This window comes from Microcaecilia unicolor, chromosome 1 (assembly GCF_901765095.1).
Source record: "Microcaecilia unicolor chromosome 1, aMicUni1.1, whole genome shotgun sequence".
Lineage (NCBI taxonomy): Eukaryota > Metazoa > Chordata > Amphibia > Gymnophiona > Siphonopidae > Microcaecilia > Microcaecilia unicolor.
The window spans coordinates 670,863,910-670,889,812 of NC_044031.1; the positions used below are offsets into that span (position 1 = coordinate 670,863,910).

The window sequence follows — 25,903 nt, forward strand, 5'->3', positions numbered from 1 at the left end:
TCGTACAGTGGTCCAAGCTTTTGCGTATCCACTATTTGACTACTGCAATTATTTATTTTTATGGTTTTCAAAGCATTCTTTAAGAGCACTTTAAGTAACCCAAAATGCAGCTGCTCAACTGATTGTCGAATGTTCATGTTATGAGCATATTACACCATTCTTGATACATTACACTGGCTACCTATTGTATGGCGTATATATTTTAAAATTCTGACTTTAATTTTTAAAGTTCATTTTGACAAAATTCCATCCTGTCATTGCCACCACCTTAAACGTTTACATACCTACCCATGCTTCGAGATCTTGTAATCAGTATCTCCTAGAGGTCCCTACTTTTAGGCATATTAGATGGGAAAAAATCCAGGAACTAATTCTTTATGGTTGCAGGTCCATCACTGTGGAATACATTGAAATTAAATCTATGTTTAAGTGAATTCTTGCTTATATTTTGGAAATAGCTAAACGCATTTGTATTTCAACTAGCCACTATTTGAGTTTATGATTGCATAGTTGTTTACTTTAATTTTATGATGTTCTGTTAAATTTTGTAAGTTTTTTTTATCATGTAAGTGACCCTATCAGCCGCTTAGATTTGTAGATAGGCGGTATATAAGACATTTTTAACTAAATAAATAAAAATAAATGTGCACAACTGACATAAAGATGGACTTTGGATAAATCCATTGCTTATTTCTAGGATAAGCAGCATAAAATCTGTTTTATGCTTTTGGAATCTTGCCAGGTACTTGTGACCTGAATTGGCCACTGTTGGAAACAGGATGCTCATGACTCAGTATTCATAGGGATCTGATGATGAGTACATGCTTTCTATCCCCTCATCCCCCTCATGGTGTATGCTTCATTTTGTGATCAGGAAACAGGATAAGGAGCAGCCACAAAGACTGGTAGCACATGTGTACTGTGTGCCCCCATACTGCTGCCCTGCCACCAGTACTACTTATCTGACTGCCAGAAAGGAGGAGAGGTAGAGGAAGGTCGACCTTTTAAATATGTTATTAGACACTCTCAACGCCACTGATCTGACTTCCAGGTTGAAGGAGGAGTGGAGGAGGGTTGTCCTTTAAATGTGGTGTTGGGTGCCATCAGTGTTACTGATCTGACTGCCAGGATGAAGGGAAGATGAAAGAAAGTTGGCTTTAAATGTGGTATGAGGTACCATGAACGCACTTATCTAACTGCTAGTAAGAAGAGGAGATGGAGGAAGGTCACTTAAACGTGGTGTTCTTTACCATCAATGCCACTGGTTTTACTGCCAGGATGAAGGGGAGGTGGAGGAAAGTCAGCCTTTTAAATGATTTTCACACTTCAAAAAAAGGTATAGAGTGGTGCCACTTGCACTGAGCAGCGGGGACAACCCTAGAGAAAGGCACAGAGAGGGTAACCTGCACAAAACAGCAGCTACAACCCTGAACAAAAGCAGAAAGGGATTATAACCTACATGAAGTAGTAGGTACAACTCTAGCCATCTTTACTGGGCAGACTAGGTGTATTGTATCAGTATTAATCTGCTGTCATTTACTATTTTACAATATAATGCTTTTAACAAGGAAATGTCTCATTGGCCATGTTATGAAGGAGTGAGAAAACAAGATCATGGCTCAAATTGGGGAGGGAGAGGGAGATCTGAGAAATAGGCTATTGGAGGGACGGGACGGGGGGGGGGGGGGGGGGGGGAGAGGAGAACAAAGAAAGCAGTGGCCTGGCTAGGGGGAGGAAAAAATGTAAGTGATAGTGTAACTGAAAGGGGAGGGGGAAGACTAACAGAAGGAGGTGGTTTGCAGGGTTGCTGTTTTCTGCAATTCCATGAGAAATGACAAGTCCTGTTGCAAGGGGCAGACTATGCAGCATTTGCTAAGGCTACAAACTTGTGGGAGACCCAGGGGCTCTAGGTATGACTAAGGCATAGTAACATAGTAAATGACGGCAGATAAAGACCTGAATGGTCCACCCAGTCTGCCCAACAAGATAAACTCAATTTACAAGGCACTATTATATTATACTGTATGGATAGAAAGGTATTACATTCATTAGCCATGACATTTTCCTACACCTAATTACTGTTGGTGCTCCCTACAAACATCAATAGAATATTTTTGTGAGCTTTGTAATGCTGTAAGGGATATTTGTTTTGTATCTTGTTTTGACTATTGATCTGAGTTGTTTTGATATTGTACCACAGTGTAAATAAAAAGAAGGTCAGCCTGATAATAGCTGCCAAAGTATACAGGGAGTGTAAACAGCTTGGCTGCTAGCAACTGGGACTGCCTCAGCAACCCACCAGGTAGCAGCATTTAATCCTGCAAGATTTAAGTGTTTTCAGAGCTTTATTATCACTTGTACTTCAGATCTTTGGAGAAGAAAGTTGATACTATTGGACAGTTTCATAAGCTAAAATGTATAGAGAACTATTTTTGTGTTGAGTCAGATGATACCATCACCAGGCATCAGCAGCAATGTCTGCTGGAGACTCATGTGCAAATATCTGACACATAAACGTGTCAAACAGAGAGGACAAGATGGAGGAAGAGGACTCTGGTTACAAGCTTTAATTCTATTGAATATAGGAAATATATCCCATGATACAGATAGTATGCGACATTTTCCACAAGATATATGGCTGACTGTTTTGCATTCTGCTTTGGAAATTGTTACCAAGGGAACTGAAATATAAATACTAGTATACCATGATCTTCCTGAAAAACACAAGCTATGCTAGGGATGGGCAGTCCAAAAATGTTTGTTTTGTTTAATTTCCTGAGTTTTTGACAGCATTCTATGCTTTGTTTTGAATAGTTTTCATTTTCGTTTCTGGCTCAATGTCATTAAGAGTGCACATTCCTTTGAAACAGTGTGCCCCTCTGCAAAGAGGGCAGACTCTTTCCTGATGGTTCACATATGTGTGATGGTTCAAGCATGCGTGCACTACTGGAAAATAGTGCGTCCTCTTTCTGAATGAGCGTGCCCTTTTTGCAAAGAGTGTGCACTATGATTGGCAAATGAAAACACACAAAATGTGGGGGGTTTTTCTGTTTGTTTTCATTTAACAACATGGGATATGTAATTGAAATTTCCCATTTCATGGCAAATGACGACCCATCCCTAAGCTATTGGTAAATCTCTGTTTCCTCTCCCCTGTGCACACTTTGCTCTTTCCATGAACGCTCAAAACAAAGCAAAAAAACTATGAGCTGTTGCATCCGTGTTGTTGTTCTTTATTGTTGGTAGCATTTTAATTTAATTTCACTTATATTTTCAAACCTGCCAGCTTGTGCAGCATACGGATGTACACAGAATAAGTATAATAACGGAATAACTTTTCATAGGTAGAGTAATTTGTTATAAATTGTAATCAGTGTGTCATTTGGAGGGGCTGGTTATAGGGACACTCTAGCATGTGTTATATTTGTGCAGAGATTTTTTTCTCCTGGTGAAGGGTCACTAAAACAGATGTTATATTATAAGAATTAGGTGCTCAACATTCAGAGTTTCTATTTATGTATTTATGATATTTATATCCCACATTAACCATGAACTAGGTTGAAACCTGGAATCATTTAAATTCTTTTTTTTTCCTGTACCTAGATCAAAAGAAAAAAAAAAGGTTTGTGGGAACTTGATCCTTTTGTTTTGTAGAATGCAGTGATAATATCATAAAAATCCATCTAATATTGTTTATTACTACTATTTAAAAGAGAGGTATTCGATAATGAGGGCAGAGGTACCTTCATGCAGAAGTCCAGAGTTAGTCTAACTGGGATTCAGCATGGCTGGCTGTGCACTAGCGCTGACACAGCCCAATCACTTTGAATGGGCTGTGTCAGCAATGCTGCTAGCATGGCTTAGTAAACAGCCCCATAAAAATGTGCCAACATTTTCCAGTTCTATGATATATATGTATTTCTTCTTCTGTTTGGTTGTAAAAAGGCATGTTTTTTAGGGGGGGATAATCTTTGTCTCCCGGCTGTGTGTTAGTATATAGATGAGTCCTGGGAATAATGATGGGTAAGGAAAAGTAGCAGTAGAACAGATGGAGCTGAATGACATTTATGTTTTCCAAATGGTGATGTATAGCTTGATGGGATGTCCTTGTTGTAAGGACAGATGTGAAGGGTCCCTCCGCCCCTCCCAGGAAAACTCTGGCCTCTGGCCCAAGTTTCTATATGATATTCCACTAGGTACAACTCCCTGTAATCCTCCAGGTGTACCTTCCGACCTGAGGTACATCAGCACAGCACAGCTCCCAAGATATCCATCAGGGAAATTATCCCAGCGGTTTCAAGAATGCAATTCCAAAAACAAACAGTTTAGAAAAAGTAGTTTTTAATAATGCAGTTCCAAAAGCAAAACAGTCCAGGAATCTCCACAGCTTAAAAAATGCAGTTCATAAACCAACAGGACATGAATCTCAGCAGTCCCAATGATGCAATTCAAAATAAGTAATCCCAAAAGCAAAAAACGTTCCACAAAGAAAAACAAGCAGTTCAAAGAAAACAAGCACTTCCAAACAGGCGTTCAAAGAAGCAGTTTAGAAATCCCATCAGCAGTTCAGAGGCAGAGAGCTCCCAGGGGTCCCCTCCCTCCTCTGGCCAGCTCTATCTCCTGGCTTTCTCCCACTTGACCCCGTCGCTCCCTGGCTCCTCCACGATAGCCACTGTATTCCCTTGTTTACCAAGACCCCGCACCAAGCGGTTACCTGCTATCTGAACCTTTTACTTGTGGATCTTGCCAGAGCTGCAATCTCCATCGGCTCATCTTGCCTCCCTTTTCCCTCCTTTTCTTCCCCCTTCCTTTCCATGGGCTCCTCGCCCCACCCATTCCCCAGTTGATCCTCCTCCCCCTCATTAGCTCTGCTTAGAGGCTCCCCCTCCATTCCCGGCCTCCCCTCCGTGTCTTGGGTTTCACCTTTACCTGCCTTTCCCTTGGGCTCTACTGGGGGCTGCTGGGATAGCAATTCTTTGATTCTGTTGTAAGACTTCCTCAAGGGCTGCTGGGAATTGTAGTTTTTACCCTGCCTCCAGCCCTCTGGGGAAAATGATCTATGCTTTCTCCTGACATGTGGAACTCCCTGAGCTAAGAATCTGGGTTGTCCCCTCCTCTGGGCCTTATCTTCTCCTCTGACGGTATCCCCCCCCCCCCCCCCGTTCCATTATCCCCTTCTTCACCCAGAGTAAATCATTTCCTAGTTTCTTGTTTAAAATTAACCAAGGAGGAACAAATCTGGTGGAGGGGAAATGAGCCAGCATAAGTTCAGCAAACAAAATCTAGCCTTAAAAATATTAGCTGGTTGATATTCAGCAGAAGTTAGCCAAGTCGACGTCAAGCTTCCTTATATAATTTGATAACATTTTTTCAGTTATTACCCAAATGCAAACACAATTATAATATTAATTATTAAGTTTTGGATGTTACTGAATTCTATTATTCTGTCTCATTGTATAAGTCATCACAAGGACAACATATAAGAAAACCAATGGACTACTACATTAGGGGTTTATAGCCCATTTAGTTAAGTTTAAACAAATGAGAGATCTGCATAAAAGAAAATATTTATTTTTATTATTTTGGCTTATGAAAACCACTTGTCCCTGAAACATGCTCAAAACAGAATAATTCATTTGTACAAAAGAGATGAGGTGAAGATGTGATTCGATGTACCCCAGTGAAAGGAGAGCTTAATTTTACTTCCAAACTTTATAACACCAGGCTTCCCAAGGCAGATTACAACAACAGTTAAGATGAAACCATCACTCAGCAGGATATCCTCACTGAAATTTGGCCATGTATTACTCTATTGTATAAAACAGTATAGAAAAATTAGCACAAAATACAGCCTTTATTAGTGCTGTTTCCACCAGCTACAATAATTTTTGAAACTGTTTTAGTGATATTCAGTTTTTATTTAATGATATTTATATCTAGATATGGGAAGCTTTCAAATAAATTAAAAAGTTATCAAACAAGTAACAAAAAAAAATCTTTTGTCCTCCACCTTTTAAGGCACTGTCTATCCGCTGGAACAGCTTTTGACTTTTTACAGATGAACCACACATAGGCAATCCCTTATTTCAAATAATCTTTTACTATTGTATTCAATAGTGTTTGCTATTGTTTTGGGTGAACCAGTGTGGTGGCAATCTCCGCCTACTGCCAGCAAACTCCACCTACTGGCTATAATGACTAGATATCCTCGTACCGTATCCTGTTCTCAATCTAACCTCCTTGGGTTAGATTGCGAACAGGAGACGGCATGACATAAAAAAACTGAAGCTGCTCCCCCCCCCCCCCCCCCCCCCCACATACACACACAACCATACAGCCGCCATCTTGGTACACCCAAAACAAATCAATGTGTGTATGGATGCCTGTTCTGGTGTCACAACTGTCAGGAATGGTGAGCCCTTGGATCAAAGCCAGAGCTTTGGCAGACAAATCACCGGGGCTGGCACAGGCAGGAATCAGAACAGACTGGACAAGGATAAACTAACATACTCAACAAGGCAGGACAGCGGTAACTAAACACAATGGACAACACAAGAACCGGATCCAGATGAGGTAAGGAAAAGAAGGCAAGGGTCAGAACTGGAACCCAGACAGGACAAGGCAAGACTCAGAACTGGATTAAAACTTGGACTGGGACCCAGAAATGCAAGATAAGGCAAAACATGGAAGTAGATTAAAACTGGGTCCAGAAAAGGGCAAGACAAGGACAAGGCAAGAACTGGATCTGGACAGGACTAGACTGAAAGACAAGACAAAGCACAACTAGACAGGCAAGACAGGGCAGGAGCTAGGCGACAAAATAACAGACACAAGACAATACACAAGGCAGGAACAGGATTCAGGATTCTCAAACAGGATTCAGGATTCTCGAACAGGCTTGGCTGGAACAGGATTCAGGATTCTCAAACAGGCCTTGGGGATTTTTACAGCCCCTGCCAGTTCCACAGCTGCCTTGGCAGGAAGTATCTATGGATTTTGTTACAGATTTACCACCTTCCCAAGGCCACACGGTCATTTGGGTCGTGGTGGACTGATTTTCTCGAATGGCCCATTTTATTCCCATGAGATCTCTCCCTTCGGCCGCTACTCTTGCCAAGGCTTTCATCCAGCATATTTTCCGTTTACATTGCCTCCCTCTCCGAATCATAAGTGATCGGGGATCACAATTCACTTCTAGGTTCTGGAGAGCTCTGTGTTCTGCTATTGGCATCACCACCCATTTCTCATCCGCATACCACCCACAGACCAATGGACTGGTGGAATGGGTCACTCAAACTCTCAAGACCTTCCTGCGAATGTACACCAATAACCGACAGAATGACCGGTCTACATTACTCCCCTGGGCCGAATTTGCCTATAACAACGGCTTCCACACTGCCTCTCATACGTCATCATTTTTTTACGGTGTATGGGCGCCACCCACGACTACCACTTCCAATCCCTCAGACCCAAGCCTCACCTCAGCTCCAGCAGACCCTCACTGATATCCAGGACATTTGGAACAGGATCCAACAACATCTTCAGCGAGACGCTGCCAGGTACAAGCTTTTCACAGATCGTAATAGGTGGTCTGCTCCGATTTTTCAACCTGGACAAAAAGTTTGGCTTAGTACCAAATACTTGAGGCTCCGTTTACCCTCCTTCAAGTTTGCTCCCCAATACATTGGATCCTTTTCAGTACGATCTCGGGTGGGAGCTGTCACTTATCGTCTCCATTTACCAGCTAACCTCAAGGTCCACAATGCCTTTCATATGTCCCTGCTAAAGCCATTCTTAGCTCTAAATGGCATCCAGAATCAAAGAAGATCATTGTTCCTGACTCTGAGCCTGATCCTGAATTCGAGGTAGATGAGGTTCTGGACTCCAAACGTCAAAGAGGACGGCTGTTCTATTTGCTATCCTGGAAGCACTTTGGTCTGGAGGATAATTCCCGGGATCCCACTGCCAACGTTCATGCACCCACCTGCTACCCGTCCAAACCCGGACCTAGGCAGAGGGGGGTCCTTAAGGAGGGGGTACTATCATGTCCCCTACCTCAATGCAAGTGGCGTACTCGGGTTGTGCAGGGTCCCATCAGGGCCATGCCTAGGGTCTCTGGTGCCCCCCTGCAGACTATCAGTTGGCGCCCCCCCCCCCCCATGTGGCACAAGATGCAAAGGAAATAGGAGCTGAAAGATGGAGTGCATCTTTGTGGGATTGCTCAACAAATAGAGGGTTTACAACCACTTAGCTTTTCGTGCTTTCATGTTCACGAAATTAGTAATTAAATCTTTGATATCTAACTGGGCACATATATCATTCTCAATAGCAATCATGGCAAGGCTTACAAGCCTTTCTTGCGAAATACTTGATCGCAAATAATTTTTTATGATTTTTAAACGTGAAAATGATCGCTCACCACTTGCCACACTGACAGGAATTGTCAGCAATATTCTTAGAAACAAATTGCTATACATTGCAAAATAAGATAGCAGATGTAAATTCTCAAAGTGGACATATTCCAAATGCTAAAATGAAAATAAAATGATTTTTTTCTACCTTTGTTGTTTGGTGACTTTCTTTTTCTGATCATGCTGGTTCAATATCTGATTCTGCTGCTATCTGTCCTCTTAACTCTGTTTCCAGGGCTTCCTTTCCATTTATTTCTTTACTTGCTTCCTTTCTTCTTCATTTCTTGCTCTATATCCATAAGTAAAAGCTGGGTCCTCTGCAGACTTGACTGTCCAGTGGATCCAGCTTCTGCCTATTTTCTCCATCCATGTGCAGTTTTTCTCCTTTCTTCCTTTTCCCTCATCTCATCTCCTTCCTCTCTCTTCCCTTCCCTCCATCCATGCCCAGCATTTCTTCTCTCTCCCTTCCCCTCCATCCATGTCCAACAATTCTCCTCTCTCCCTGGGCCCTGCTCTCCCATCCATGTCCATCCTTGTCCCTCTCTGCCCTTCCCTCCTCCATCCATATCCAGCAATTCTCCTCTCTCCCCTCCCCTCCATGTCCAGCAATTTCTCCTCTCTCCCTGGGCCCTGCCCTCCCATCCATGTCCATCCTTGTCCCTCTCTGCCATTCCCTCCTCCATCCATATCCAGCAATTCTCCTCTCTTCCCTCCCCTCCATTTCTAGCAATTTCTCCTCTCCCTGGGCCCTGCCCTCCCATCCATGTCCCTCTCTGCCCTTCCCTTACCTCAGCTCCACGCTGCCCTGGGGGCTTTAAATCTTTTACCTCCGATGGTCACAGCAGCCGAGCAGCGACAGTGAAAGCGCTGCCAACGTCTCCATCCTTCCCTTCGCGCTCGCTCGTTCGTTCCCTCAGTGTCCTGCCTTCTTCTGACGTAATTTCCTTGTGAGGGCGGGACACTGAGGGAACCAATGAGCGCGAAGGGAAGGCTGGAGACGTCGGCAGCGCTTTCACTGATCTTTGATATCTAACTGGGCACATATATCATTCTCAATAGCAATCATGGCAAGGCTTACAAGTCTTTCTTGCGAAATACTTGATCACAAATAATTTTTTATGATTTTTAACCGTGAAAATGATCGCTCACCACTTGCTACACTGACAGGAATTGTCAGCAATATTCTTAGAAACAAATTGCTATACATTGCAAAATAAGATATCAGATGTGGCCTAGTGGTTAGGGTGGTGGACTTTGGTCCTGGGGAACTGAGGGACTGAGTTCAATTCCCACTTCAGGCACAGGCAGCTCCTTGTGACTCTGGGCAAGTCACTTAACCCTCCATTGCCCCAGGTACAAATAAGTACCTGTATACAATATGTAAGCCGCACTGAGCCTGCCATGAGTGGGAAAGCGCGGGGTACAAATGTAACAAAAAAAAAATACTGCTCAGCTGCTGCGACTGTCGGAGGTAAAAGATTTAAAGCCCCCAGGGCAGCGTGGAGCTGAGGTAAGTGGCGAGGGTAATCACCGCAGCGGTGCCCTCCAGAGGTCAGCGCCCCCCTGCGGTGCTTACCCCGCTTACTGTGTTGGCACGGCCCTGGCTGAAAGGGTTGAAATTAGGACCGAAAGTGGTGAACTGGATAGGAACCTGGTTGACCGACAGGTGGCAGAGGGTGGTAAGTGGAATCCGCTCGGAGGAAAGGAAGGTGAGCAGTGGAGTTCCTCAGGGGTCGGAGCTGGGTCCTATTCTGTTTAATATATTTGTGGGAGATACTGCTGAAGGGTTGGAAAGAAAGGTGTGCCTTTTTGCGGATGACACGAAAATAGCCAATAGAGTGGATACCCTGGAGGGAGTAGAAACAATGAGAAGGGATTTATGAACCTTAGAAGAAAGGTCAAGGGTCTAGCAGTTAAAATTTAATAGTGATTTACTTCCTGGGGTACAATTCTCTGTTCGGTTTTTATTTTTATTGTTAGATACTACATGAAAAACCTCTATATCATATTTGATATTATACCTAAAAAACCTAGTGCTAAGTACGTGCTTTTTTTTTCTTTTTTATTTGCTCTTGTGCTCAGTGATGGTGAAAACCGTCTGAACCTTCTCACAGTATTAAGCTGTGGTTATTCCCGTTATGACATCATCGCACCCCTGCCTCCTCCTTATCTTAATTGTTGTCTAAAATTTTAATGCTGTTTTCCAAATTACTGATGTTAAATGGATATAGCATATAGCACTTATCTCAATGAGGGGTGATCACGATACCAGCGGATACTGGAGTGGTGTGCTTGGAGTCCCGACTCCAACTAGTGCTGACTAGACTGCAGTTTTCAAATTCTGCGGTTCCAGTGGACAGTCTCGTTTATCTTTCCGATTCCCTACATGCAAGCATGTTTCGCTTGTTGGCGTCCTCAAGGGAACGGAGTGCTAGAACAGATTTAAACGTAAATTCAATTTCTCATTGGAGTATCACATATACATCTCCACATTATGTCCAATTATATAACAATATCTTTAAAACTTATCTGAATAAATGTGCTGAAAAATTCTTTCGGCTGACCTTAAGTGGGAACTGTGCAGTCTCAACCTCCAACCGACCAAACCGCCGGCGCATGCGTGGTCTCCCCTTTTGTCATCACCTACCTTTTAATTGGATATCGGGGGGGGGGGGTGTCTAGACCCACCAATCGATCTCCTTGTCTAGGCCCCTTGGTTCCACTGTCTTCCATGGATAAATGAATCGTTGTTCCATTTGCAGTAGTCTGGATACTATATCTCCTGTGAAATTGTCTGGTAGTTTTTGTAAAACTATAAAGAGAAGATCCTTTTCCTGATGCCCTGCTTCTGCCAAATGGGTGACTAGGGGTGCATCTTTTTTCTGATTTCTTAGTTTGCTGAGGTGTTCCGCAATGTGGTCCCTGATGCGTCGCTTCGCATGTACCATTTTGTGCATGGACATCGGATCCTGTTTATTACCCTTCTTGATTCACAATCAGTATTGTTTCATAGTGTGTAACTTCGTCCAGTGATCAGATTTATGACTTCCGAAGTACACCACGCATACCGGCAATACACACACCGGTGACATTTTCCATGTCCCCCTATAGGGGATACATCACTATTTTATTAGTGCTATTGAACAATTCTCCTAAATTTCTCGATTTTTTTATAAGCAAAACAGAGATCTGAAGAGATGTTATGCAATTTCAACAGTGGCCAATGCCGTCAGATAATTCTTTTGATGTGATTGGTCTGGTTGGAGAAAGGTAAAACACACACCATACGATTTAATGAGTTACGGGAAGGTGAATGAGGTTTTTTAGGTATAATATCAAATATGGTATAGAGGTTTTTCATGTAGTATCTAACAGTTAATATTTAATGCCAAGAAGTGTAGAGTGATGTGCTTAGGGTGCAGAAACCCTAAAGAGAGATACCAAATAGGAGGGGGGAGATTAGTAAACTCGACTCAGGACAGAGACCTTGGGGTGTTGGTGTCTGAGGATCTGAAAGTGAAAAAACAATGCGACAAGGCGACGGCTGTGGCCAGAAGGATGCTAGGCTGCATAGAGAATGGCATAACCAGCTGAAAAAAGGAGGTGTTGATGCCCCTCTACAAGTCATTGGTGAGGCCCCACTTGGAGTATTCTGTTTAGTTTTGGAGGCCGTATCTTGCTAAAGATGTAAAAAGACTGGAAGCAGTGCAAAGAAAAGCAACAAAAATAGCATGGGATTTGCATTGCAAGCCGTACAAGGAGAAACTTGCTGACCTGAACATGTATACCTTGGAAGAAAGGAGAAACAGGGGTGACATGATACAGATGTTCAAATATTTGAAAGGTATTAATCCGCAAACGAACCTTTTTCGGAGACTGGAAGGCGGTAGAACTAGAAGACATGAATTGAAGTTGAAGGGGGGCAGAATCAGGAGTAATGTCAGGAAGTATTTTTTCACAGAGAAGGTGGTGGATATGTGGAATGCCCCCCCGTGAGAGGTGGTAGAGATGAAAATGGTAATGCGTGGGATAAACACAAAGGAATCCTGTTTTAAAGGAAACCGGTTCTGGGCAGACTTCTACGGTCTACGCCGTGATCGTGACTGAATAGATAGGGATGGGCTGGAGTGTAAATTTTAAGGGCTCAACGTTAGCTTCAGAACTTAGTACAAGAAGAGTGCTGGGCAGACATCTACGGTCTGTGCCCTGAGAATGCCAAGGACAAATCAAACTCGGGTACACAATATAAAGCATCACATACCATGTAAAATACTACTACTTAACATTTCTAGAGTGCTACTAGGGTTACGCAGCGCTGTACAAATTAACAAAGAAGGACGGTCCCTGCTCAAAGGAGCTTACAATCTAAAGGACGAAATGTCAAGTTGGGGTAGTCTAGATTTCCTGAGTAGAGGTGTAGTGGTTAGGTGCCTAAGGCGACATTGAAGAGGTGGGCTTTGAGCAAGATAATCAATGAGTTTATCTTGCTGGGCAGACTGAATGGACCGTACAGGTCTTTATCTGCCGTCATTTACTATGTTACCAGCTATAATAATTTTTAAGCTGTTTTTGTTATTTCATGATATTTATATCTACATATGGGAAGCCTTCAAATAAATTAAAAAGCTGTCCAATAAGTACTACTACTACTATTTAGCATTTCTATAGCGCTACAAGGCATACGCAGCGCTGCACAAACATAGAAGACAGTCCCTGCTCAAAGAGCTTACAATCTAATAGACAAAAAGTAAAAAACAAACAAACATAAAAAACCAACATTTGTCCTCCACCTTTTAAGGCACTGCCTCTCCAGTTGAAACAGCTTTAGACTTGTTACTGATGGGCCAACAATTAAAAAAAAAACGCCAATGTGGATGCAGCAGCTCATAGGGTTGCTTGCTTTGTTTTGAGTGAACGGGGATGACGGCTGCGCTGGGAAGGAGAAACTTAGATAGTGCTGATTGGCTTCTTTGCGCCTGCTGTTTCCTTTGACACAACTTCCTGCTTCCTCCTGTGTAAGGCGGGATGCCTCAGCGGGAGAGGAGTTGTGGTCTAGGGGACGGGGCACCGGAGAAAGAAAGCTGTGGGATTGTTGGGCGACCTCAGGTATGAGCTTGACCGGGGGTGGGGGGTTCCGGGAGAGGTGCAGGATCGCGGATAAGGAGGATAGTGGAAGCCGGAGAGATGGCAGATCATGAGGGGGGGGGGGGGGGGAGAGTGTGAGACCCTTCCCCTGATTCCCGAATGCGTTTGAGGAAAGGTGCTTGGCGTGCGTAAGTGTGAGGGCAGCCGAATGCGTGTGTCACACGCCTAATGCGTGTGACTTGGTATCTTTGTCCAGGTCACCCTTTCCCGACGCCTGTGGGGGCAAATGCGGACTAGCCTGTGGGATTAACTCTGTTACTATGGTGAGTGATGTCGTCTTTTCGGCATGTTCCCGTCCTGAAAACTTTGAATATGGTATAGGCTGGAGACTGTTAATTTTCTTACACAGCTCATGCCACTGGCAACCCACACCTTAGGGCATAGCTGATGTCACTTCACCCCTTCTTCTCATTCCAGTTGTTCTCATTGCCGCCTACCTTCCTATTCCGAGACACTGAGACGCTTCTAGGATACTGCGCTTGGCAGTAGTGTCCCTCTACCATCCTAGGGTACAGCGGCAGTCACTGGTATCGCCCCTTTCTAGAGCACAGTTCTGTCACACCTCTGAGCACAGATCCTGTTGCTTCCCAAGTCTGGGAACAGTTTCTGTCACAGTCACGCCCCATATGCCACAGCACAGCTTCTGTCACCATGACTCCTTTCCTGACCCAGGATTCAGCTTCACTTTTCACAGCCTAAGGCATAACTTGACAGTGACACCTCCCACATCCTAGGTTGCAGCTCATGTCTGTGTGTCATCACTCCAGGACAGCTCCTAGAATTCTCCCCCCCCCCCCCCAAAAAAAAATCCCATGGTACAGCTCCTGTTATTGTCAAGGTCTCATCAAGAAGTCAGCTGCTGCCCTCTCTTTCCTAGTCACATCTTGTCCCTACTCCTTGAGGGAGCTGAATCCAGGGGGAAAGAACTCTTACTGGGAAAGACACATGAATTGAGGAGTGTTTTTCTAGATCTAGCCCTTAATATGGAATGCTGTATTAAAGATCTCAGAGACCAGGGCATTGCTGCTGTCGCTCTTTCTCCTAACAATCTCTCTCTTTGAGCCTGATCTACTAAACTATTTCCTATAAACATAGATTCTATATATGATGTCTAAAAAATGGGTGCTGAAATGAAATACACCTAGGCATATTTTATAAAGTATGCCAAAATTTCTGCATGGTTTATAGAATACGCCGAGCAACTAAATTTAGTCGTGGGCACTTACGCAAAGTAAAACTTGATATAAATGCCGATGCCTAAATTACGCACAGACCGGGTGTATTCAATAACCAAATGCATAGATTTTAGATACGCCCATGACTCGCTCATGGCATGCTCTCTTTTCAACGATGCAACTTAGAATTTATGCCCATCATGTTATATTCTTAGACAGTTGTGCGCATAAATTCTGATTAGTGTCAATGATTGTTAATTGGCAATTATCAATGCTGATTGGCTTAACTAATTAAGTTGCACATGCAAATCCAGAATGTGACTGGATTTATGCACGCAATTTAAGTTGTGCTATATAGAATCCTGGGGAATGTGGGTAAAACCATTTACTATGTGGATCCCTTTATGCACCCATGGATGCTGTTGGTTTGATTGCTGTTTCTTCCCTTCAGAATGGAATTTGACCCTTGGATTTCTGCATCCTAGGCACATGATTTAATACTTTTGGGATTAAAGTGTAGTTACCGTACTTTTGATCATTTTTATATATTTAATATAATTTTTTTATCGACCACTCGTGGCATGAGAAGTCAGCTGGTGCATTATGAAGTTGGTAGGAATGGGGTGGTAGGGTGTAGTGCTTTCTTATAGTCTGATTATCTTCAGACCCTTCTTAGATAGGGACTAGGGCAGCCCCAGGTCCGGAAAATCTTCCTAGCAACAAAGGTTGCTAAAACCTTCGAGTGCGCAGGTGCACGCACCGCGCATGCATGGCCATCTTCCCGCCCGTCACGAGAGAGTCTTGCTTCAGTTTTCTTTTTTCCGCGGTCAGGAACAGCTGTTTACGGTGGTTCTGTGCCCCTAGAAAGAAGAGCCTTCATTTTAGTCGGCTTTTCGTCGTTTTTTTTTCTTCTTCGTCGTGCTCGTTGCATTAAAGACCATAGTAGATCAAGTGTCTCTAAAGAAAAAGCAGGCAAAAGATTCAAAATTTACACTGTCAACTGCTGAGCAAGATGTAAAGAGCAACAACAAACATATAGAAATGCTGCAGCAGTGAGTGGGGTGGAGGAAAGGTTCGGAGGACTCCGGTAAGTGGGCAAAGGCCGAGATAACACTCAGCATGAGAAAGAAAGCAGAAAATGGAAGAAGTGCAGGATGCAGGCTCCCGCAGCCCAGAGTAATAACCAAATTTCTGGAGTATGTATGCTCATTCACGATGGAAGACCTTCTCTGCCTGATCCATGAGCAGCTTCAGTCTCTGAAGGGCTGCACTCGTCGGCTGTCTGTGATCCTGAAGTTCAGTGTGCAGGGAGTGAAGATGTACAGTGCAGATGGAGAGACTCTCCTGATGGCTCACGCTCTTCCACGGATCCTGTACACTACTTGCCGGCCCAGGACTGCCAGTTTGCATTTGTAGCTCGGAATCCACAGAGCCCAAGCCATGAGCTTTTCTGCCACCTGTATGTTGGCAGCCAGTCCAGCGAGGTGCAGCTGTGGAACCTGCTGCTCTGTTGCTCCTTCCAGCTCCATTACCTGGCATTGCATCCTGGGGAGGAGGAGCCCTCCTGCATGGAGCCAGCGAGGCCACCAGAGAGAGGCACTGGAGTGGCACGAGATCCACTAGACTCGGAAATCTCACAGAACGTCGATGCCCTGGTGTCCTTTCGCAGGCTCTCAGGCACCAGTGTGAAAGAGGTAAATGGAGTCAGAAGCAGTCCCAGAAACACTGCCCAGGGAAATCCGTACTGCTCCCCGACCCTAGTACGCAAGAAGGCCATCCAAAGCAAGGCTATCCGCTCAGGGGCCTATCGCTGTACCAGCTACAACGCACAGCTGCAGCGCCATGTCCAGGGGACACCGCAGCCTGGAAGGTGTAGCAACACGACTCAACTGTCGGAAAATGAGGACCTTCTGCAGGAGATGGTCTGGTCCTTTGCAGGTATCTGCAGGGATTCTGTAACCTCGCTCCTGAGGAGGGAGGCTTTAGGTGCATTCTTGTTACAGAAAGAGCCAGATTCTGCAAGTTGGACCTTGGCAGTGAGAACGCTGTGTGGCATCATTCCTTACCAGGTGTTAAAGTCTGAGCTGGGCACATACAGCTTAGAGCACTTAAGTGAGGAGTTTCCTAGCCTGGCGGCTCTCCTGGAGCAGCATTCGACTCCAGAGAGTGGCCTCTTTGACTGCCTGGATTTGGGATGTGTACCTCACTATTACGAGGAGCAGGACTGCAGGCCGAGCTGGACTTTGGGGCCCCAAAGCCCAACCTTGCAGATAACGCAGGAGCCAGACCCCAACACTAAAACTGTGGCCTAGGTGTTTTCCACAGCACCTTGCTGCACAGGCTGCTCTGTGTGTACGAGGTGGGTGGTGGAGCCACGTTCACATCTACACTTGCTAACAATCGGATGAGGAATGCAGATGACACCGAAAGTGGATGAGAGCTTCAGAGGATGTTGGGGGGGGTTGGAGTCTGCGTTTCAAAGACCTTTATGGGTAGTGAGGAACATCCTCGTTCTCCTCTTTAGGTATCATCAGGGGACGGGGCTCTTTTATTCTAGCTGTCGGCTACTTAGGAGGAGCAGTTGAGGGAAGCAAGTCGCTTTAGCCTGAGAAATAGCCAGAGCTGTTAGGCAAAGCTGCAAGTTCTGTTTGACAACCTCGGCTGTATCGTTATGTAGAGTCGGAGCAAGGAGGACTCTCCAGTCTTCCCAGTTTCATTGTTCCAGTTTCTCTCTCATGTTTCTCTCAAAATGCACCAGAACAAACCAACATTGATTCCTTTAATCTAGTTTCTTTAATTACATTGATATTATTGAACGTTTTACCTTGTCCTGTTATTACCTACCTGCTATGAATTATTTATTCATTTACTCCTAATTCATTTGATATTTTATTTGTCACATCTAATTTACTTGATATTTCCATATACCTTAACTGTAACACCTTTCTGTACTTATCATTCCGTTAATGGTGATCGCCATTGCGGCATAATTGTAAGCCACATTGAGCCTGCAAATAGGTGGGAAAATGTGGGATACAAATGCAGCAATAAATATACGAATGCCAGAAGCTTAAGAAATAAGATGGGAGAGAAAGAATATCTTGCACTAAATGAAGAATTAGATATAATAGGCATCTTTGAGACCTGGTGGAAGGAGGATAACCAGTGGGACACTGTCATACCAGGGTTCAATTTATATCGTAGTGATAGGGTGGATTGAATTGGTGAGGGGTAGCATTGTATGTTAAGGAGGGCCTTGAATCAAATAGGTGGAAAATTCTGCAGGAAACAAAACACATCTTGGAATCCCTGTGGATTGAAATTCCATGTGTAAAGGGGAAAAGGATAGTGATAGGAGTGTACTACCATCCACCTGGCCAGGATGAACAGACAGATGTAGAAATGTTATCGGAAACTAAAGAAGCTAACAAACTGGGGAATACAATAATAATGGGTGATTTAAATTACCCCAGTATAGACTGGGTAAAGGTAACATCAGGGCATGCTAGGGAGGAAAAATTCCTTGACAAGATCAAAAACTGCTTCATGTAGCAGCTGGTACAGGAGCCAACAGGAGGAGGAAAAATTCTAGACCTAGGGTTCCTTTTACCAAGCTGCATGAAAAAGTGCCCTACACTAACAGCGGGGGCCGTTTTTTCCACGCGTCACGGCCCTTTTTACCGCTGCAGGTAAAAAAAGCCACCAGCACACATGGCCATATGGTGAGAGAACTCTTACCGTATGGCCATGCGGCAGGAAGCCCTTACCACCACCCATTAACCGCTCCTGCACTAACCTGGTGGTAACTGGGCAGCATGCGGTGATGCCCGATTACTGCCGGGTTGTCGTCACGCAAGCCATTTCTGGGGTTTTTCTTTTTCCCCCAGAAATGGCATGTGTTCGTTGCGGGAGTACTGCCGGTGGCTGTTTTGGACACTTTGTAAAAGGGCCCCCTAATCCTGGTGCAGGAGGTAATGGTGCTGGGGCCGCTTGATAACAGTGATCATAACGTGATCAGATTTGATATAAGCTCTGGAGTAAGTACACACAGGAAATTCAATACATTAGCATTTAACTTTCAGAAATGGAGACTGATAAAATAAGAATGGTGAAAAAAAAAAAAACCTTAGAGGAGCAGCTGCGAAGGTCAAAAATTTACATCAGGTGTGGATGCTGTTCAAAAATACCATCCTGGAAGCCAAGGCCAAAAATATTCCGTGTATTAAAAAAGAAGGAAGGAAGACCAAACGACAGCCAGCATGGTTAAAAAGTGAAGTGAAGGAAGCATTGGAGGCAAAAAAACATAGGGAAAGGGAAATGGGACTTGATATACCGCCTTTCTGAGGTTTTTGCTACTACATTCAAAGCGGTTTACATATATTCAGTTATTTTGTACCAGGGGCAATGGAGGGTTAAGACTTAAGTGACTTGCCCAGAGTCACAAGGAGCTGCAGTGGGAATCGAACTCGGTTCCCCAGGATCAAAGTCCACTGCTCTAACCACTAGGCTACTCCTCCTCCTCCATAGGTATATTAAAAGCAAGAAGCTGGCAAAAGAATCAGTTGGACCGCTCAATGACAGAGGGAGTAAAAGGGGCACTCAGGAAAGGCAAAACCGTAGGGGAGAGATTAAACAAATTCTTTGCTTTGGTCTTCACTGAGGAAGGTTTGAGAGAGATACTGGTGCCAGAAATGGTATTCAAAGCTGATGAGTCAAAACTGAATGAAATCTCTATAAACCTTGAAGATATTAAAATGGTGCAATTTGACAAATTGAAGAGTAGTAAATTTGCCTAGACCGGATGGTATTCATCCCAGTGTACTAATAAAATTTAAAAATTAATTTGTAGAACTATTGTTAGTAATATGTATCTTTATGTATTATCTTTAAAATCAAACATTGTACCGGAAGATTGGAGGGCGGCCAATTTAACACTGATTTTTTAAAAAGGTTCCAGAGACGATCTGAGAAATTATAGACTGGTGAGCCTGACGTCAGTGCTGGGCAAAATGGTAGAGACTATTATAAAGAATAAAATTTGAGAGAATTAATGAGACAAAGTCAACATGTACATAGCTAAGTATTGCCATACTGGGACAGACGAAAGTTCCATCAAGCCCAGCGTCCTGTTTCCAACAGTGGCCAATTCAAGTCACAAATACTTGGCAAGATCCCAAAAAGTACAAAACATTTTATAGTGCTTATCCCAGAAATAAGCAGTGGATTTTCCCCAAGTCAATTTAATAATGGTCTATGGACGTTTCCTTTAGGAAGCCGCCCAGATCTTTTTTAAACCCCGCTAAGTGAACTGCCTTTACCACATTCTCTGGCAACGAATTCCAGCGTTTAATTACATGTTGAGTGATGAAAAATTTCCTCCGATTCGTTTTAAATGTACTACTTTGTAGCTTCATCACATGTCCCCTAGTCCTAGCATTTTTGGAAAGCACAAATAGATGCTTATGTCTACCCGTTCAACTCCACTCATTATTTTATAGACCTCTATGATATCTCCCCTCAGTCACCTTTTCTCCTAGACGCTTTAGCCTTTCCTCATAGGGAAGTCGTCCCATCCCCTTTATCATTTTTGTCGCCCTTCTCTGTACCTTTTCTAATTCCACTATCAGGCTCATTTTCAAAGCACTTAGCCTCCCAAAGTTCCATAGAAACCTATGGAACTTAGCCTCCCAAAGTGCTTTGAAAATATGCCTCTATATCTTTTTTGAGATGCGGTGACCAGAATTGAACACAATATTCGAGGTGCGGTTGCACCATGGAGCGATACAAAAGCATGGATTAATGAGACAAAGCCAACATGGATTTAGTGAAGGGAAATCTTGCCTCACCAATCTATTACATTTCTTTGAAGGGGTGAGCAAACATGTGGATAAAGGTAAGCCGGTTGATATTGTGTATCTGGATTTTCAGAAGGTGTTTGATGAAGTACCTCATGAAAGGCTCCAGAGGAAATTGGAGAGTCATAGGATAGGAGGTAATGTCCTATTGTGGATTAAAAACTGGTTAAAAGATAAAAAAAACAAAGAGTAGGGTTAAATGGTCAGTACTCTCAATGGAGAAGGGTAGATAGTGGGGTTCCCCAGGGGTCTTTGCTGGGACCGCTGCTTTATAACATAGTTATTAATGATCTAGAGATAGGAGTAAGTAGTGAGGTAATTGCAATTGCTGATGACACAAAGTTATATAAAATTGTTAAATTGCAGCAGGATTGTAAAAAATTACAAGAGGACCTTACGAGACTGGGAGACTGGGCATCCAAATGGCAGATGACGTTTAATGTAAGCAAGTGCATAGTGATGCATGTGGGAAAGAAGAACGCGAATTATTGCTTCATAATGCAAGTTTCCACACTAGGAGTTACCAACTAGGAAAGGGATTTAGGTGTCATCGATACGTTGAAACCCTCTGCTCAGTGTGTGGCGGTGGCAAAGAAAGCCAATAGAATATTAGGTATTATTAGGAAAGGAATGGAAAACAAAAATGAGGACATTATAATGCTTTTTTATTGCTGCATGGTGCGCCTGCACCTCATTTGTGTGCAGTTCTGGTCACTGCATCTCAAAAAACATGTAGTGGAATTAGAACAGGTACCTGCTGTTACAGAATACTAGTGTAAGTCTGCATTTTCACGCTTAACTTTAGGCACAAGCATTTATGCCTGCTCAAAGGCTGGTGTAAATGCTCATGCCTAAGTACTGGCAGTTAGGTGTGTAAATGACAGTATTCAATAATGTGGCGCCTAATTTCTTGGCAAGCCCCTGACCTGTCCATGCCCCTCCCAAGTTCACACCCCTTTGGAGTTGCGCACCATAAAAATGAGGTGCTCGGTTTATAGAATAGTGGAATAAGTTGGTTATGTGCTTAACTACAAATTATTGCCAATTTGTTCTCATGGCCAATTAAGTGCCATTTTAGTGCTAATTAGCCAATTAAGGGACACTCATAACTGACCCTATTCTATATCATACACCCAATTTCACACTCAAGTTTAGGTGCAATTTATAGAATTTGGGGGTTTATGTTTTCGCTATCCAATAGGTTTTAAAAGAATGACAAACACACATGATCCAAGAACACTTCTTAAAGTTTACGAAAACCCACTTAAACCAGGGTGAGCAGGATGTTCAATTTAAGAAGGGAGAGAGGTGCAGTATTTTGGACTTGGGCTGGCTGCTGGAACCAATAAGAAAACTGGTTGATTTAGTCCAGCCATTCCCAGTCTAGTCCTCAGGGCACACCTTGTCCGATTGGGTTATCGGGATATCCACAGTGAATGTGCATGAGATAGATTTGCATACACTGCCTCAATTGCATTCAGTCCAACTCATGAATAGTCATTGTGGATATCCTGAAAACCCTATGGGACTAGGTGTACCCCCGAAGACTGGGTTGGGAATGGCTGATTTAGTCAGTAGATTTCACAGCAGAATTAAGAATAAAGAAAACAAAATATGCATGTGAGTCGCAAATAGGCAGCTTATTAGCTGGAGGGCATTATTTTCTATTTCTTTGAATTGTGTTATGTGTGTCTGTGTTGGTTCTGTGTTTGTGACCTGGAGAGTACAGAACACAGAGAGGCATGTTTTCATTGTCAAAAGTTTCTATGCTGCAAAAGCTGGAACTGCTTCTCCCATAGAAATGCATTGGGACAAATTTTTGATGTGAGCTCTCTTCCCTGGAATCCCCAATCTGATTTTGCCCACTTCTGAACTCTGTACCTTTTTGTTGCTTTTCCTTCATGCTGTGTTTGGTCCAATTGTGTTACATTTTTGGGAGAGGTTTAGCTCCCAGACAGACATTCTCGTCCACTTAGGTATAATTTTTTACAGTTTTCTTTGGATTGGAAAGAATAAAATGGTTTGGACAAGTTCATGGAGAAAAAAGTCCATAAATTGTTTTTAACAAGGTAGACATTGGGGCTTAAGCTATCTATCTTTAGGGATCATCCTGCCCAAGTACTTGTGACCTGGATTGTCTACTGCTGGAATCAGGATAGTGGGCTTGATGCATATTTAGACTGATCTACTCAGTTATACATTTAATACTTAAATATGCTTGCCTTGCATTTTCTATTTCCATGTATCTTTGCTCAGGATAAGAAAGTTGAGTTAAGATGATTCTTTCATACATCCATGCATTATAGTTCTTTCAACTTGCAGCTCTGTCAGTGACACCTCCATTAGTCTACCACAAATGTATGCTCAGAAATGACTCGTGCAGGTGCTTTGTTCTCATTACTACTTAATGCTTTCTGTTTTCAGTCTTCATTTCAACGTTCGAATAGTCATGACAAAGTGAGGAAGATAGTGGCAGAAGAAGGACGCACTGCAAGGAACCTGATAGCCTGGAGCGTCCCACTGGAAAACAAGGAAGATGATGGTAGGTTTTTGGCAAAAGAACAGCTTGAAACATAAGGCCTAATGAGGAAATAGCTTGCACATTTTAGATTAAAAATTTTAAAGTAATCTTTTAGCTTCTGTAATTTCTGCCATTTTCCTGTTTACAGGTACAGAGGATTAGCTAGCATATAACATAATCAAAAGATATGCCAAGGTATGGGTGAAAGGGAAAAAGAGGCAAATAAGAAATAGTAGTCAGGAAATTTCTATCACAATGCAAAGTATTACACTGAAAACATAATGCAAGACTTCAGTCAGTATATCTGTTATTATTATTATTATTTATTGCATTTGTATCCCATATTTTCCCACCTTTTTGCGGGCTCAGTGTGGCTTACAATATGATATGAATGATGGAAGTACAATTTGTTACAGCTTGGTTATGGATTACATTGTGAAGAGTTATGCGAGACAATCAAAGTATTGTTGCAGAATATAACAATGGATCAAAGCTTTGAAACATTGGAAGGAGACAGCGGGAAGCTAGAAGGGCATTATGTGTGGTATACATATTTCTGTGGGTAAAGGTATGAGTGAGGGTTAGATTACGGGGGTGAGAGTTCAGAAATGGATGTATTGATGCATTAGTGATCAGTGAGTGAGTGAGTGTTCCATTCCAAGTTATACTATAGGTATGACTTTTGATGTTAACTGATTATCCAAAAAGCTTTTGTTTTTTTTGTTGTTGTTGTTTAAACACTGTAAAAACATCACTTATCTAATACTTTACCTGTCCCCTGACTTGCCTTGTTTCCTCCTCTCAATTTTTGTGCCCTTTTTTGTGCTATTGACTTCTAAGAGACACAAATTACGTATTTGATAAGGTCTAATTTCTCCATTTGATTCTACTGGAAAAGCAATAGTTCTGTGGTGATAGAACACTGATAAACACTGGATTTGTTTTGTACCCTCAAGAAAATATCAAAAATTTATAGTAGGACTGCATTTCAATAAAAATTTTAATTTCTATTAATTGTGTGATTAAAGGTATTTATTTATTTTTCCCCCACTGCAGCTCCTTGCGACCCTGGGCAAATCGCTTAACCCTCCTTTGCCCAGAGTCACAAGGAGCTGCAGTAGTAAAAATTTAATAAATAAATATCATACCTTTTAATCACGCAATTACAAATTTAATCGAAATGCAGCCCTGTTGTCTTCACTCGCCGTTCAGTATTGGAGCCTTCTCCCAATTTGCGGATAAGTTTCTGCAGACAGCAGCAAGTTAAGTAACATCGTGTCTTAGAGATTCTTCTCATCTTGTTTCTACTTTGGAGACATTCCTAAATGTATCAGATACATCATAGTTGGTGACTTTGGACATTGTGTTGTACATGAAAATATCTCAAAATAAGGCATTGAAGATTATAGCGGTTGTGCTAGAGGCTTGGACACAACCTCAACGTATAAAGTCAGATTTTATTTTTGGTTCAAATGGCAAAAATGGTGATAGAACAAATATTATTTTTGGTATAAGGGAAATTATTAACAGCAAATACTGGAGGTGTTGATGGGAACAACTTTGACGCCGTCAGTCGCTACCCTATATGTGGATCGTTTAGAAACACAGTATATTGAAGGAGTCCCAATCAGAAATCCTTTGGAAAAGGTTTTTGGATCATATTATTTTTGTATGGGACAACACTGAAGAAAATTTACAAAAACGTGTTCATTGGTTAAACGCAATAGATCCTGATATTGAGTTTGTGATGATGGCAGATACATTTAAGAAAGCATTTTTAGATTTATAGATTATTAAACAAGAAGTATAGTTATGCACGTCTCTATGTCAGAAGCCAATTGAAAGAAACACATTCGTTCACTTTTTTTTTTTTGTAACATTTGTACCCCGCGCTTTCCCACTCATAGCAGGTTCAATGCGGCTTACATATTATATACACTTATTTGTACCTGGGGCAATGGAGGGTTAAGTGACTTGCCCAGAGTCACAAGGAGCTGCCTGTGCCTGCAGTGGGAATCGAATCCAGTTCCCCAGGACCAAAGTCAACCACAATAACCACTAGGCCACTCTTCCACACCTTTTATCCATTTAAGTTAACATATAACCTTCCAGTGAGCCAGTTCCTTTGCCTGAGAAGAGTTTGCTCCTTTCCGGAGGATTTTAAGTGAGAATTGGACATTTTGAAACAAAGATTTAAATCACGAGGTTATCCTGGATGATCTGTAAGAAAGGAATATTTGCGGGCAAGATTTGCACAGAGAGAATTGCTCCTGCAGAATAGAGAGAAATTGGACAATGAATTATTAACATGTGTTACCATTTTCAAGGATTAGCCAACAATTGGTTAATATTATGTGAAAACTTTGGCACTTGATGCAACTTTACTTCGTGTTTAAGGAGTTTGTAACTATTGCTTTTAAACGAGGAAAGAATATGGGTGAACATCTTTCAACTTTGAGTTATATCGAATCAGCATTGACAACTGAACAGGTTTCACTTGAAGTGTGCGGACACCTCTTGTCACAAAAAAACGTGCTTTCCTTCTAATTGCCCCATCTTTCTGCCACTAAGCTTGGGGTGACTTGGAGCCATAGGATGGAGACAGAGCTTCTTTGTTTATACTTGTGCATTGGTGATGAGTAAAATAGATTATAGAAATGTTATTTAATAGGGTTTACCAGGAAATATGTTGCTAAGTCTTCAGCATAGCAGCAAAATTGTTGACAGATGTTCCTACAATAGGTTTGAGCATGTTCCACCTATTTTATCTAGCTTCATTGGCTTTCTATTAAATGG

The 25,903-nt window shown here is 42.6% G+C and overlaps 1 long non-coding RNA gene and 1 pseudogene across 1 annotated transcript in view; both read left to right on the top strand.

Annotated features, from left to right (window-relative positions):
* The first annotated feature begins 13,440 nt into the window (after positions 1-13,440).
* The window catches only part of LOC115460599, a 54,638-nt gene continuing 42,175 nt past the window's right edge, over positions 13,441-25,903 (top strand). The window contains exons 1-2 of the long non-coding RNA XR_003940526.1: positions 13,441-13,517; positions 23,011-23,128. This is a non-coding gene — a long non-coding RNA (uncharacterized LOC115460599). The remainder of the gene's footprint in view (positions 13,518-23,010; positions 23,129-25,903) is intronic.
* On the top strand, positions 15,851-17,165 carry LOC115460598 (annotated as a pseudogene).